This window comes from Lissotriton vulgaris, chromosome 5, assembly GCF_964263255.1.
Source record: "Lissotriton vulgaris chromosome 5, aLisVul1.2, whole genome shotgun sequence".
Lineage (NCBI taxonomy): Eukaryota > Metazoa > Chordata > Amphibia > Caudata > Salamandridae > Lissotriton > Lissotriton vulgaris.
In genome coordinates, this window is record NC_141693.1 from 647,019,610 (window position 1) to 647,032,959 (window position 13,350).

Genomic DNA, 13,350 nt, shown 5'->3' on the forward strand with positions numbered 1-13,350 from the left:
TCCATATTTCAGGCACCGAACCCGCCATAAAGGACATGTCGAAGAGATGTCTGAGGCAGGGCTCAAGAGTCGCAATACTCCCTCTAAGCACCCTAGGGGAGGCAGGATCTCTGGGAGAGCCTGACTTAATGCTAAGAATAGTTTTAATTAGAGGGGGGTACAGTGAATTTATCAATACATCCTATCTCTAGAGTGTAATCCGTTTCAACCGAAGTCCTGTGGCCTACTCGAGCAGAGACAGGGAAGGTAGAATAGATCTTCTCCACCTTCTCTGCAAAAAAAGCGGCCACCCGGTTGCAAGACTCCTCTGAGCCAACCATTGGAACTACAGTTTTCGCTAGGGAGGATATTTCTTTATAGACCCTAAACAGTTCTTTCGCTGAATTCTCGGCCGTCTCAATTCTTTCCTGATAGTAGGATGCCTTAGCCCTTCTGATGAGAGCATATTGGCTCTTTAGAGTGGTTTTATACTTGCTCTCCACTAGGGCAGAAAAATCTTTCCTCTACCACCTTTCTAGGCGTTTGCAATCTGCTTTAACTGTTCTTAAGGACGTATTATACCAGGGGGCCGATTTCTGACCACTTCCCAGCATTTTAAATGTCCAGGGAGCGGTGCTGTCCAATGCCTCCGTAATCCGCCTGTCCACAGTCACACAGGTACCCTCAGCATCCAAGCCACCCAGCAGACCACCCTGTAGGAAGGCCTTATAAAAATCCTCCTGAGAGAAGCCAACCCACTTCCTGTATGCTATTTTCATCTTGGGTTTCTCCTGTACATTTAGTCTGGGCAACCTCAGGGAAAAAGGAATCAGGAAGTGATCTGACCACAAGATAGGAAATGGGGCCTTCACAACCAAGGCACCCCAGTTGGCAAAAATAGGGTCAAGTAAATGACCCAACTGATGCGTTGGGAATTCAGATTGTAAGGTAAGTTGTAAAGTAGCCAGTTCCTGGTTGTATAAGACATTCAATCAGACTGGGTGCAAACCGAGTAGGGGGGCCAGGGGATCTATAGACCAAGAGCCTTTTCATGATGTAATTCGTGCCCGTCCTGATCGTAAAAAGACCTGACTCCCTTTCTGCAATATCAGCCGGCTCAAGAGAGCACTGGATGGTGTGCTTAAAGATAATCGCAATCCCCCACCTCTGCCAGAAGGCCTATCTACTCGCGTAATCCCATAACCACTGGGGAGAGCCTCAAGGATTTCAGGCGCTGAGCCCTCGTCCAGCCAGGTCTCAATGAGGGACAACACATCTGCCTGACCATCGACCAAAAGGTCACAGATCTCCACTCTGTGTTTCCTCAATGACCTACAATTCATTAAGAAGAGGTTCAGAGACGGGCCCTCCTCCTGATCCCTCTCCCTAGCACACAACCTGAAGGAGCAATACCTGCACTCCCTGCTCTTTCTCTTTACCTCAGTGCTATGCCTATATGACTCGGCCATAACGGGGCGGATAGCATAAAGCTGCTGGGAGCTATAGTGTAATCCGATTCACAAACCACCAAGGTTTCTGGCCCCGGGCCCCGGACGGCCGCGGACAGGCGCAGATGGGCCTGCCTTTGGCGACCCTTCGGCGTGGTGCGCCCGCTGCGCGGCCTCTGAGGCACGTGGCTTTTATGAGCAAGCTCTCCCTGCAGCTAGAACACTGACCGTTCAAAGCGGAAGTGCCTGGCTTTCCCTTCCCCGCCTTTACTGCAACGGTACAAGTTACCACGTCGGACCGAGGCAGGAATGAGTATTGACTGAGCCCAGGCTTCCAAAAAGGTGAGGATCCCCCAAAGCACCACTAGCGCAACCCCCGCAAATAAAAGCACAGTAAGTGCACAATTTAAAACACTGAGTCAGAAAATATTAAAGTTTAAAAGAAGTTGCCTTCAGCAGTATACACCGTGAAGCGGGTCGAGGGACACTGCCACTGCCCGTCTAGCCGCACCACGGTCGACAGCCCAGGGCCCTTTATGAGCGAGCTCTCCCTGCAGCAAGAACGCTGACCGTTCCAGGCAGAAGTGCCTGGCTCTCCCTTCCCTGCCCTCCACGCAACAGTACTAATTACAGCATCGGAACAAGGCGGGAAGGAGCAGTGACTGAGCCCGGGCTTCCGAAAAGGTGAGGATCCCCCCAAGCACCACTAGCGCACCCCCCGCAAATGAAAGCACAGCAAGTGCACAATTTAAAAAACTGAGTCAGAAAATAATATACTTTAAAAGAAGCTGCCTTCAACAGGATACACCACGAAGCGGGTCGAGGGACACTGTCACTGCCCATCTAGCCGCCTGGACTCAGTCAATAATATAGGTATGTATATATAAGTCTCAATACCAATAAGAGAGAGTGAGGGAGATTTATGTGAGGTGGGAACTCCTGGTCCCCGGAACTAATTATGAAAAAACACAAGAGGAGTAACCCCTCAGAGGCAGAGAATTGTTTCTCTGGATCTAGGCTTGTGTGCTCTAGTCAGCACAGTATGCCCCAACCTGTTATCGGATAATGCATATCCTTATAGAAGACCCCTCACTCACCAACCTGGTTGGTGACATGCTTCATCATCGGGGTCGCACCCCATAGGCCGAGTGCCTATAGGGTGTGCTGCGACATCTGACTACAGTGGAGCTGGTAAGTATTTTTCTTTTATGTGTGCATAACTATCAAGACGTGTATTAAAAAAGGTTCGAAACTACTCACTCCAAGGGTTTATTCTTGAGTGCTTGAACCTTGTTAAAAAGATGTGGCACCTGTGCCTAATTAGGAAAGCTTTGGTGTCATAAGAAGTGTTTTAAAAATAGAGAAGTGTGCTATGTGACAAGTGAAATATACAAAAACTAATGATTAAAAAGGTCTACATGTTTCAACCATTATATACATTCAAAGGTTTTCGTCAGGACCATGAGATTCTGAACTGGGTGGTCCGCACACGCTAAGGCGCGTCCTGCCCTAGTCCAAATAAGAGACCGCAAATAGTGGTCTCGTGTAAAAGGGTGCGTTTTTCCTTAATCGGGAAAAAACGCTTGGATGCGGCACTACCGCTTTATGGGCACCAGCGTTTCCAAGACAGCAAGGGTCCGTCTCTTGCAACTTCTGTTCATCAAGCAGAAAACCTACTTGGTTTCTGCTGGAGGTGCCCCGAGGAATGACGGGAGTCTCTGCGCGGTACCGGTAATGTAGGCTGGTTGCATTTCCTGGTTGGGCGTGGCCTCGTCACGTGTTCTCGACACGTGGTTCAGCGAGAGCCAATCGGAACGTTCTGACGGAGAAACTAGGAAGTATACTCCATCCCCCAGCGCCGATTGTTAGATGCCCAAACACGTCGCCATGGAGATTCACCTGGCTTTTGGTTTTTTAACTAGGGATGGTAGTGGTATGTAAAACAAACACAACGGGTGTAACTGGGATAAGGAACGGAGTGTAGAAACAGGGTTAAACCACAGGTGTTATGATCGCAATGTTTGCAGATTAAGTCCAAAGTTAACGCGTGTAACAGTGGAGGGTAGCTAATTGATTTAGGTTGGTATTTACAGTATTTAAGCCATCACGCTGTTCCACGGAATGTTGTCGTTCAGACCTGACTTGTGGGTGGAGAGTCTGTAAACCCACCTCTGTTCTTTTTCGAATAGCCGTTGGGTTAGGTTGGCTCCTGGTTTGACTTGTTCAATGATTGTCCAATGAAGGTCATCTGGTGTGTGACCTGCGGACAGAAAATGTTCAGTGAGTCTTGTATTGTTTTTTTTGCATCTAATAGTGCTTCTGTGCTCCCCAATGCGTAGTTTGATCTTCCTACTCGTCATTCCTACGTAATGGAGGTCACAAGGACACGTTAGTCTGTAGATGACATTTTCACTATTGCAATTTGTCTGCCCTCTGATTGTCCAGATTTTGTTCGGTTCCAATTGTAGTGTTTTAGTATTCTTGGTGTAGGGGCAAACACTGCAACTTCCGCATTTGTAGTGGCCTGTCACCCTCGGTAGACCCCATAGGTTCATTTGTGTTTCTTTTTCGGTAGACTCCTTTATGGGTCTTGTATTGACAACTGCATCTTTTATGCTTCGTGCTTTCTTGAATGAGAAGAGGGGTTTCTCCCATCTCAAATTGTCTGTATTTAGGATGTTCCAGTGTTTCTTTATTATTCTGGACACATCATTGGATATGGTGTTATATGTGGTAACACAGGTCAGGGGGATTTCATCCACTGTTTTGTTTGTGTGTTCCAAAAGGGCTGCACGCGGTTGATTCCACGCTCGCTTTTGGCTTTTTTGGAGGATTCTATTTGGATAACCCCAGTTACGTAATTTTTGGCTGAGATCCTGGGCTTGTTTCTTATAGTCTTCCAGCTCGCTACAATTTCTGCGGATCCTTAGGTATTGCCTATAGGGTAGGTTCTCGCGTAAGGGTCTGGGGTGGAAGCTTTCAAATCGTAGTAGATTGTTTTTGGAGGTTGGCTTGTAATGGGTCACAGTTGTCAATTTGCCTTCCTTTTTTGTGATCGTCACGTCTAGGGAAACCAATGTTTCTGTCTCTTTTTCATAGGTGAACCTTAGGTGATCATCACAGGTATTGATCCAGTTGAAGAAGGAAGTTAGTGATTCTTCAGTGCCTTTCCATATGGTCAGCACATCGTCGATATACCTACGCCATAATAGAATATTGGAACTGTAGGGATTGGTGTCACTGAGGATGTATTTCTCCTCGAAGTCGTACACGTACAGTCCCGCTACGCTCGGCGCAAACGTGCTGCCCATGGATGTACCCCCCGTCTGTAGAAATATCTTCTCTTCGAACTCAAAGTAATTTCTTTTGAGTGCTAGTCTGGCACACTCCATGATAAATTGCCTGGGGGTTCTGGATGTCCACTCCTCTTTTTTTTAGCGCTCTTCCTAGTACATCCAGCGTTGCATCCTGGGGGATGCTGGTGTACAGGCTCTCAATGTCAAAACTCACCAGGATGGTGTCATTGTCCACGGTGAGTTGATCCAAGATTTGTAATAGACTTTTGGTGTCTTGGAGGTACGTGCTGGTTTTTTGCACCAAAATTTTAAAGAACACGTCGCAGAATTGCGAAAGTGGTTCCAGGACTGACCCCAGTCCAGAGACAATTGGCCTGCCAGGGGGTGGTGTCTTGTTTTTGTGTATTTTTGGGAGTGTATAGAAGTAGGGGATTCTCCCCTCACTTTTACATAGAAAATCTGCCCCCTGTTTTGATATGAATCCTTCAGTTTCGCCGTGCTCCACTAGTGATTTTATCTCACTTCTCAAGTCTTCCGTTGGGTCCACCGGTAGTCTGCGGTCGCTGTTTTGGTCTGCTAGGAGTCGGAGACATTCATTTTGGTAGGCTGTGCGATCCTGCACGACGATGCCTCCGCCTTTGTCTGCAGGCTTAATGATAATGGTGTCACAGTTTCGCAAATTGTCAAGGGCAATTCTCTCTCGATTTTTGAGATTCACAAAAGGTTTTTGGGGATTCGTGTTTTCAACATCGTTGAAGACGGCTTGCTCGAAAGTGGAAATTTCCACAGGGATCATATGTGATGGTGGGGTAAAGGTGGATTTATTCCTTAGCCCTGTTTCATTAGTATCCAGATTCTCCTCTGTGTTTGATCTTTTCTCAAAGAAGGCTTTTAGTCTCAATTTGCGGAAGAATGATGAGAGTTCACAATGAAGCCTAAATTCGTCCAGATTCGCTGTCGGTACAAAGTCTAAGCCTTTATTTAGGACTGATTCTTCATCAGCGCTCAAGGGTCTGGAGGAGAGGTTTGTTATTAAGTTCTCCGATTGCTTGACCCTGCTTGTTGAGGTTTGTGCCTGTTCTGGTTCGCACTCGGGTCTTCCGGTGCCCAGTGCACTTGTCCTCCTTGATTCTGGTTTTTTCTTCTTCCCCGTCCCCTCCCGCCCCGGTATAAAAAAGGCAGTCTGTAGGGGATGTACTAGGAAGAGCGCTAGAAAAAGAGGAGTGGACCACCAGAACCGCCAGGCAATTTATCATGAGTGTGCCAGACTAGCACTCAAAAGAAATTACTTCGAGTCGAAGAGAAGATATTTCTACAGACAGGGGGTACATCCATGGGCAGCACGTTTGCACCGAGCGTAGCGTGACTGTACGTGTACGACTTCGAGGAGAAATACATCCTCAGTGACACCAATCCCTACAGTTCCAATATTCTATTATGGCGTAGGTACATCGACGATGTGCTGACCATATGGAAAGGCACTGAAGAATCACTAACTTCCTTCTTCAACTGGATCAATACCTGTGATGATCACCTAAGGTTCACCTATGAAAAAGACACAGAAACATTGGTTTTCCTAGACGTGACGATCACAAAAAAGGAAGGCAAATTGACAACTGTGACCCATTACAAGCCAACCTCCAAAAACAATCTACTACGATTTGAAAGCTTCCACCCCAGACCCTAACGCAAGAACCTACCCGAAGGGGAATACCTAAGGATCCGCAGAAATTGTAGCGAGCTGGAAGACTACAAGAAACAAGCCCAGGATCTCACCCAAAAATTATGTAACCGGGGTTATGCAAATAGAATCCTCCAAAAAAGCCAAAAGTGAGCGTGGAATCAACCGCGTGCAGCCCTTTTGGAACACACAAACAAAACAGTGGATAAAATCCCCCTGACCTGTGTTACCACATATAACACCATATCCAATGATGTGTCCAGAATAATAAAGAAACAATGGAACATCCTAAATACAGGCAATTTGAGATGGGAGAAACCCCTCTCCTCATTCAAGAAAGCATGAAGCATAAAAGATGCAGTTGTCAATACAGGACCCATAAAGGAGTCTACCAAAAAAGATACACAAATGAACCTATGGGGTCTACCGAGGGTGACAGGCCACTACAAATGCGGAAGTTGCAGTGTTTTTCCCCAACACCAAGAATACTAAAACACTACAATTGGAACCGAACAAAATCTGGACAATCAGAGGGCAGACAAATTGCAATAGTGTAAATGTCATCTACAGACTAACGTGTCCTTGTGACCTCCATTACGTAGGAATGACGAGTAGGAAGATCAAACTACGCATTGGGGAGCACAGAAGCACTATTAGATGCAAAAAAAACAATACAAGACTCACTGAACATTTTCTGTCCGCAGGTCACACACCAGATGACCTTCATTGGACAATCATTGAACAAGTCAAACCAGGAGCCAACCTAACCCAACGGCTATTCGAAAAAGAACAGAGGTGGGTTTACAGACTCTCCACCCACAAGTCAGGTCTGAACGACAGCATTCCGTGGAACAGCGTGATGGCTTAAATACTGTAAATACCAACCTAAATCTATTGGCTACCCTCCACTGTTACACGCGTTATCTTTGGACTTAATCTGCAAACATTGCGATCATAACACCTGTGGTTTAACCCTGTTTCTACACTCCGTTCCTAATCCCAGTTACACCCGTTGTGTATGTTTTACATACCACTACCATCCCTAGTTAAAAAACCAAAAGCCAGGTGAATCTCCATGGCGACGTGTTTGGGCATCTAACAATCGGCACTCGGGGATGGAGTATACTTCCTAGTTTCTCCGTCAGAACGTTCCGATTGGCTCTCGCTGAACCACGTGTCGAGAACACGTGCTGAGGCCACGCCCAACCAGGAAATGCCACCAGCCTACATTACCGGTACCGTGCGGAGACTCCGGTCATTCCTCGGGGCACCTCCAGCAGAAACCAAGTATGTTTTCCGCTTGATGAACAGAAGTTGCAAGAGCCGGACCCTTGCCGTCTTGGAAACGCTGGTGCCCATGAAGCGGTAGTGCCGCATCCAAGCGTTTTTTCCCGATTAAGGAAAAACGCACCCTTTTACACGAGACCACTATTTGCGGTCTCTTGTTTGGACTAGGGCAGGACGCGCCTTAGCGTGTGCGGACCACCCAGTGCAGAATCTCATGGTCCTGACGAAAACCTTTGAATGTATATAATGGTTGAAACATGTAGACCTTTTTAATCATTAGTTTTTGTATATTTCACTTGTCACATAGCACACTTCGCTATTTTTAAAACACTTCTTATGACACCAAAGCCTTCCTAATTAGGCACAGGTGCCACATCTTTTTAACAAGGTTCAAGCACTCAAGAATAAACACTTAGAGTGAGTAGTTTTGAACCTTTTTTAATACACGTCTTGATAGTTATGCACACATAAAAGAAAAATACTTACCAGCTCCACTGTAGTCAGGTGTCGCAGCACACCCTATAGGAACTCGGCCTATGGGGTGGGACCCCGATGATGAAGCATGTCACCAACCAGGTTGGTGAGTGAGGGGTCTTCTATAAGGATATGCATTATCCGATAACAGGTTAGGGCATACTGTGCTGACTAGAGCACACAAGCCTAGATCCAGAGAAACAATTCTCTGCCTCTGAGGGGTTACTCCTCTTTTGTTTTTTCATCATGTATATATAAGTGCCATGTATATGTATTTTATTATTGCTCTGTCGGGTGACTATAATTTATACAAGTCAATTCAGGTCCCTTTCTTTTTCACAGGATTTGATTAATGTATGCATGTACTAGTGCACTTTTTTGTACAGGGCTCCATTTGCAGTCCCTCTGAGGACAATTCCACATGATCACCTAAGCGGATTAGCCTTCTTGTCCACATGAATAGACATATAATATTTAACTGGATTTAACCTTTGATGTAGACTGTGAGGACGAGGCACCTTTTGCCCCATACTTTGCATGACTCTTTTTACGGCCCAACTTTGAAATCCAACTTTGTCCGGCATTTTATCACCATGACTCCTGTCAGTTACATGTCATCTGGAACCTTTTTCTCTGCAGATTACTGGCTTTGGATTACCAGCTCACACGATCACAGACATGCACGCTTATGGGATGTATGTCATTACATCTCATAGTAATACCATGATAACCATTACAACACGAGTATTGCTACGCGATGTCAATGACATTGCATGCCATTACATCAACAATACAACACTACACTACACTACACTACAAAAAAAATACACTAAAACGTTACAAAAAACCACACAACACAAACATTACAACACTACTTTTACACTACCCTAAAAACTACAAAAGTAACCCCCACCCCAAGTTCAAACCCCTTACCTCTCTCCTCTCCAGCATCGCCGTCTCTGCTCCCGGTTCCTACTTCTTCCTTCCTGCTTGCTGCACGTCGTTGTGAGGAAACAGCATAAGATTCCTCACAACGACATGGACCGGCGCTGCCATTCCACATTACATCGCATGCGTTGTAAAAGAGCATGCAATGTTATGGTATGCGTGGTTTTTACCATGTGTTGTAACATCGCATGCGTTGTAACGCATGCGATGGAATAGCAACGTCTGGTAAAAACCGCGTTGTGATGGCTGTTCCCCATGCTTACGTAGAGCCCGACCGTTTTCATTTTTTTTTATTATGCATGCATCTCTCCATTCGGGCAGGGACACGCCACCGAGCAGTACTGACTTTGCAGCATACTGAGGTAATTTAATCATTTGAGGGAGGAAGAAGATCTGATCCATTCAACTTCCTATGTTTAATGTATCTATTAATCAGATGGGGAAAGATCACTGGTCCTGCATAACCAGGGTATGCAGGTCGTAGATTGGTGTGTCCCAAATAAAAAACCCTCATGCACGTGTCGGAATGATCTAAAAGGAGCCTGCATCACGCAAATGCGCGTTTGTGAGAAGTTAGCCTGGTATATGATGCTCACTAGTTCTAGTGATCACCTTGTACCATGTCAAGCAACCCTTATGATGATTGGTTGTAAGTCAACCTTATAAACCAGCTATCCTAGGGGTAGCGTGGACAAAGCAGTCTTAGGCTAAACTCTGTAAAGGCATGTGAAGCAAGCTGTTTTACCATACACAATCCCCTTGAATACCAAATGAAAGGACACCACACAGATATATATTGAAAATATATATATATATTTATTTACTACAAATATCCCCTATACTCTTTATGAGCACAGAAGCAAATGCGTTAAAACATAACACAGTTTAAATATACAAAAGTTGCACAATATGGATGAGCCCTAGGGGCCACCTAAACCATATACTAAAATAGTGGTATAAGAACCACCTAGCTGAAAGGAAGTAGGCCTAGGGCCTTGGGAATCGCTGGAGCTGTTCGGGACTAACAGTGAAGAAGTCGGGAAAGGCCCACGGGACTCGGGTGCAGCGCTTAAAGTGCACGCATACACCAATGCAATGTCAATGGTGCGTAAAAGTTACAAAGTTAGTGTTTAAGGAACCTTCCGACTGACCTAGAAGGACAAAACTTTAGACCTAGACACTAGAGGTGTATACCAGTGTAGGAACACCAGCGTTTGCTGAGTTACCTCACCCACAGGAAGCGGGTGCACAGGTGCGAAGTCGTGTTCGGTTTCGTCACGCAGGTCGATGGTGCCTGAAGATGAAGATGCTGCAGGCGGGTCGTCGATGAGAGTTCCGTGTGGATCCAAGGGTGGATCTGAAGTGGTGAAGAGCTGAAAGCAGAGGGGACAATGTTCAAAGTCACTAGCCAGTGACTACCGTGGAACCAGGATGGAACCAGGAGATGTCGGGTGCAAACAGGCGCTGAGGTGCAGCTTGTCTCCTCAGCCACATGGACACGAAGAGGTTGAGGACGTCCAGGAGTCGGTCACGAGCTGTCCCACAAAGGCTTTAGCTGATGGCGGTGTCGGCAACTTGATTGGATCGAACAGGCCTTGGTTAATGCAAGCCATGCAGATAGTGAAGAAAGCTTATCACTCGGACCAGCAAGGTCGGAGCGGGTGCTCCTTTTCAGGGGAGCGAGGGCAAGTCTGGAGCAACCAGACCCGCAGTGTTGATCATAGGGTTCGTTGCCAAGATGGCCGTTAGCCACGTGGCAAGTGGCCGGGATGGCGCATCGAGTGGCAAAGTGCAAAAAGGCCCCACGCATATTGTGGATATGCTGGGGGGCCGATATTTAGTACAAATGCTGCTCCATAGTAGGGCTTCTTAAACCCCAAAGCACAGCATTGAGGGTGCCTCGGGTGCTGGGCGGTCAGCTTCTCGGGGGTCTTTCGAGATGTCCGGTCCCACGTCTCTCGGTGCCTCCACAGGTCTCTTCTTTGCAGGAACTGTGGATCGGGCTCTGAGATGTCTGGGAGTCTGGGTCTTGTTGGGCTTTGGGTTCGGGCTCCAACAGGAGGCGGCAGCAAAGCATATGTTGAGTTGCTGGATGGTGCCTGTGTTCACAGGATGGCCACTCCTAGGCCACAAGGGAGATACTCTTCAGTCTTCTGTGCAGCAGAATGTCAAAGTCCAGTCTTCTTCTTTGTTTCAAGTTGATTTCAGGATGATCTGAGGTGCTATGGCACGGCTCCCACTCTTATTCCCAATCTGAGGGGTGGATCACCTGCTAGGTCCCTCCTCTGGGTGGGACCAGGAAGGGGGCAGTTACACCCCCTTTCCTTTGTCCAGCTCTGTGCCAGGACTGGGGCTGGAAAACAGCAGCACCGGTTTGGACTGGGTTATGCACAGGGACACCTTGTGTGCCCCAGGCATGTCTCAATTTATTCAGCCCTGTCCTACCCAATACACCAAATCCTGTCTGGGGTGGTGCTCACACCTCCCAAGGCAGGAAACCCTTTGTCCAAGCCTCCCTCGCTGGAAGGACTCTCAGCAGCAGGAAGTCAGACTTGTGTCTGTGGTGGCAGCATCCATTTTGTGATGCTGAGGCTCGGGTTAACTTTAACTGGGGTTCAGGTTATGTACATGTCGTGTCCCTCTAGAAGGCTGGAATGCTATCCCCGTCGACAGGACTGTCGAGGGGATAGTATTCCAAATCGTATGCCACCTTACTCGACATGTTTTGATAAAGCAAAACAAAGTTAGCATATAACCGCGAGGATTATAACGCACTTAAGAGTATATGGTATGGCAATATCCCGGAACAGCTAAGGGAGTTGTTCCCGACAGCTGCAGACGGGCTCAGCTCGTGCCAGAGCACCATCTCACATGAAACCAAGCACTCTGCCTCCAGGATTGCTGAGGCCTTTCATAGGAGTGGCTTATTGTCGGAGGTAGTACCTGTAATGTCCAGATTCCATGGGGGCGGACGGCTCAGCTTCGTTGAAGATATTTACCCAACTCCCACACACCCCTAGCCTCGGAGGACTCCAAGACTAGGAATGAAAGGGAAAGGGGAAGTGGATAAAAAAGAGATACTGCCACACAGGTGTCTTCTACTTCTCTTCATTTTTTCTTTTCTTGTTGGAAGTGAACACCTGAAACATTAAACACAGGATTACTAAGTTCTCTCATTTTACTGACTTCATCTAAAGACTTTACTCTGCCTACAACCTCTATACCTGATCATTTGTGGAATGTGCCTCTCTCTGAAGATGAAAGCTGACTAGAAATTAAAGTATCAGTCTTTGGCGAATCTGGATGCTGATCAATGAAGACTTCTATGCTGAGTAGTTGAGCAGTAAGGTGGTAAATACAAGTATACTATATATATGCATACACAAGGATATTCCTATATACTTGAAGCTCAAGGTCCTCACTGAATACTGGATTGCGCTGGACTGAAATTTCTACACTGAATGCCTTCTCACTCTGGCAATTACTCAGAATGTCCTTGACTGAAAAGGCCGGAGCATATATCTACATCGAAGGTACCTTTTCGCAGCTCCTACTATAATGTCCAAGCAGAAAGCGTCAAACAAAGGAAAACAGCTTACCTGCACTCCCTGGACAATCTTTAAATGCGGGAAAACTGGAGCAACAGCCAAATTGGGAAAAGCTATGGGCTGTGAGTTGACGTGTTCTCTTACCACAGCTCCTTCGAAGTCCACAGGAAGGAAGATACACTATGGAACTGCAGCGGGGAAAATACCTGACGAGAGCTACTAGCTGAGCGCTCGAATGTCAGGCAACGTGAAACGGGAAGGAAAGGAGGGTACACAAACTCTATAGAAACCCCAAATCGGAATTAAAACACTAGATTCGCAGGTTCTGACTAAACTCTCAGAAACACGTCTAACCGCTGATAAAGTTCAGTTGAAGTGGGCCGCGTGTTGACCGCGAGCGCACAAAATGGCGGACAGAGCAAACTAGAGCGCTAACCGCTTCAAAGTTCAGGACCATCGGAGGACTCTTTCTCGATCTCATTCTTGAGCCAGAAACTAGCCAAACTCAGTCTCCATCTCCCAACAGAGGGCTGCTGAATCGGAATCGGACGTACCTTGAAATAGGGGGTTGTGATAGCAAACGGACCAGCACCTGGGAGGGTCCTGACAGTACCCCCCACCAAAACCCCCTCCCTGGGCTTCTGTGGATATGTCTTGTGAAATTCAGATACCAATCTGGGGGCATAAAC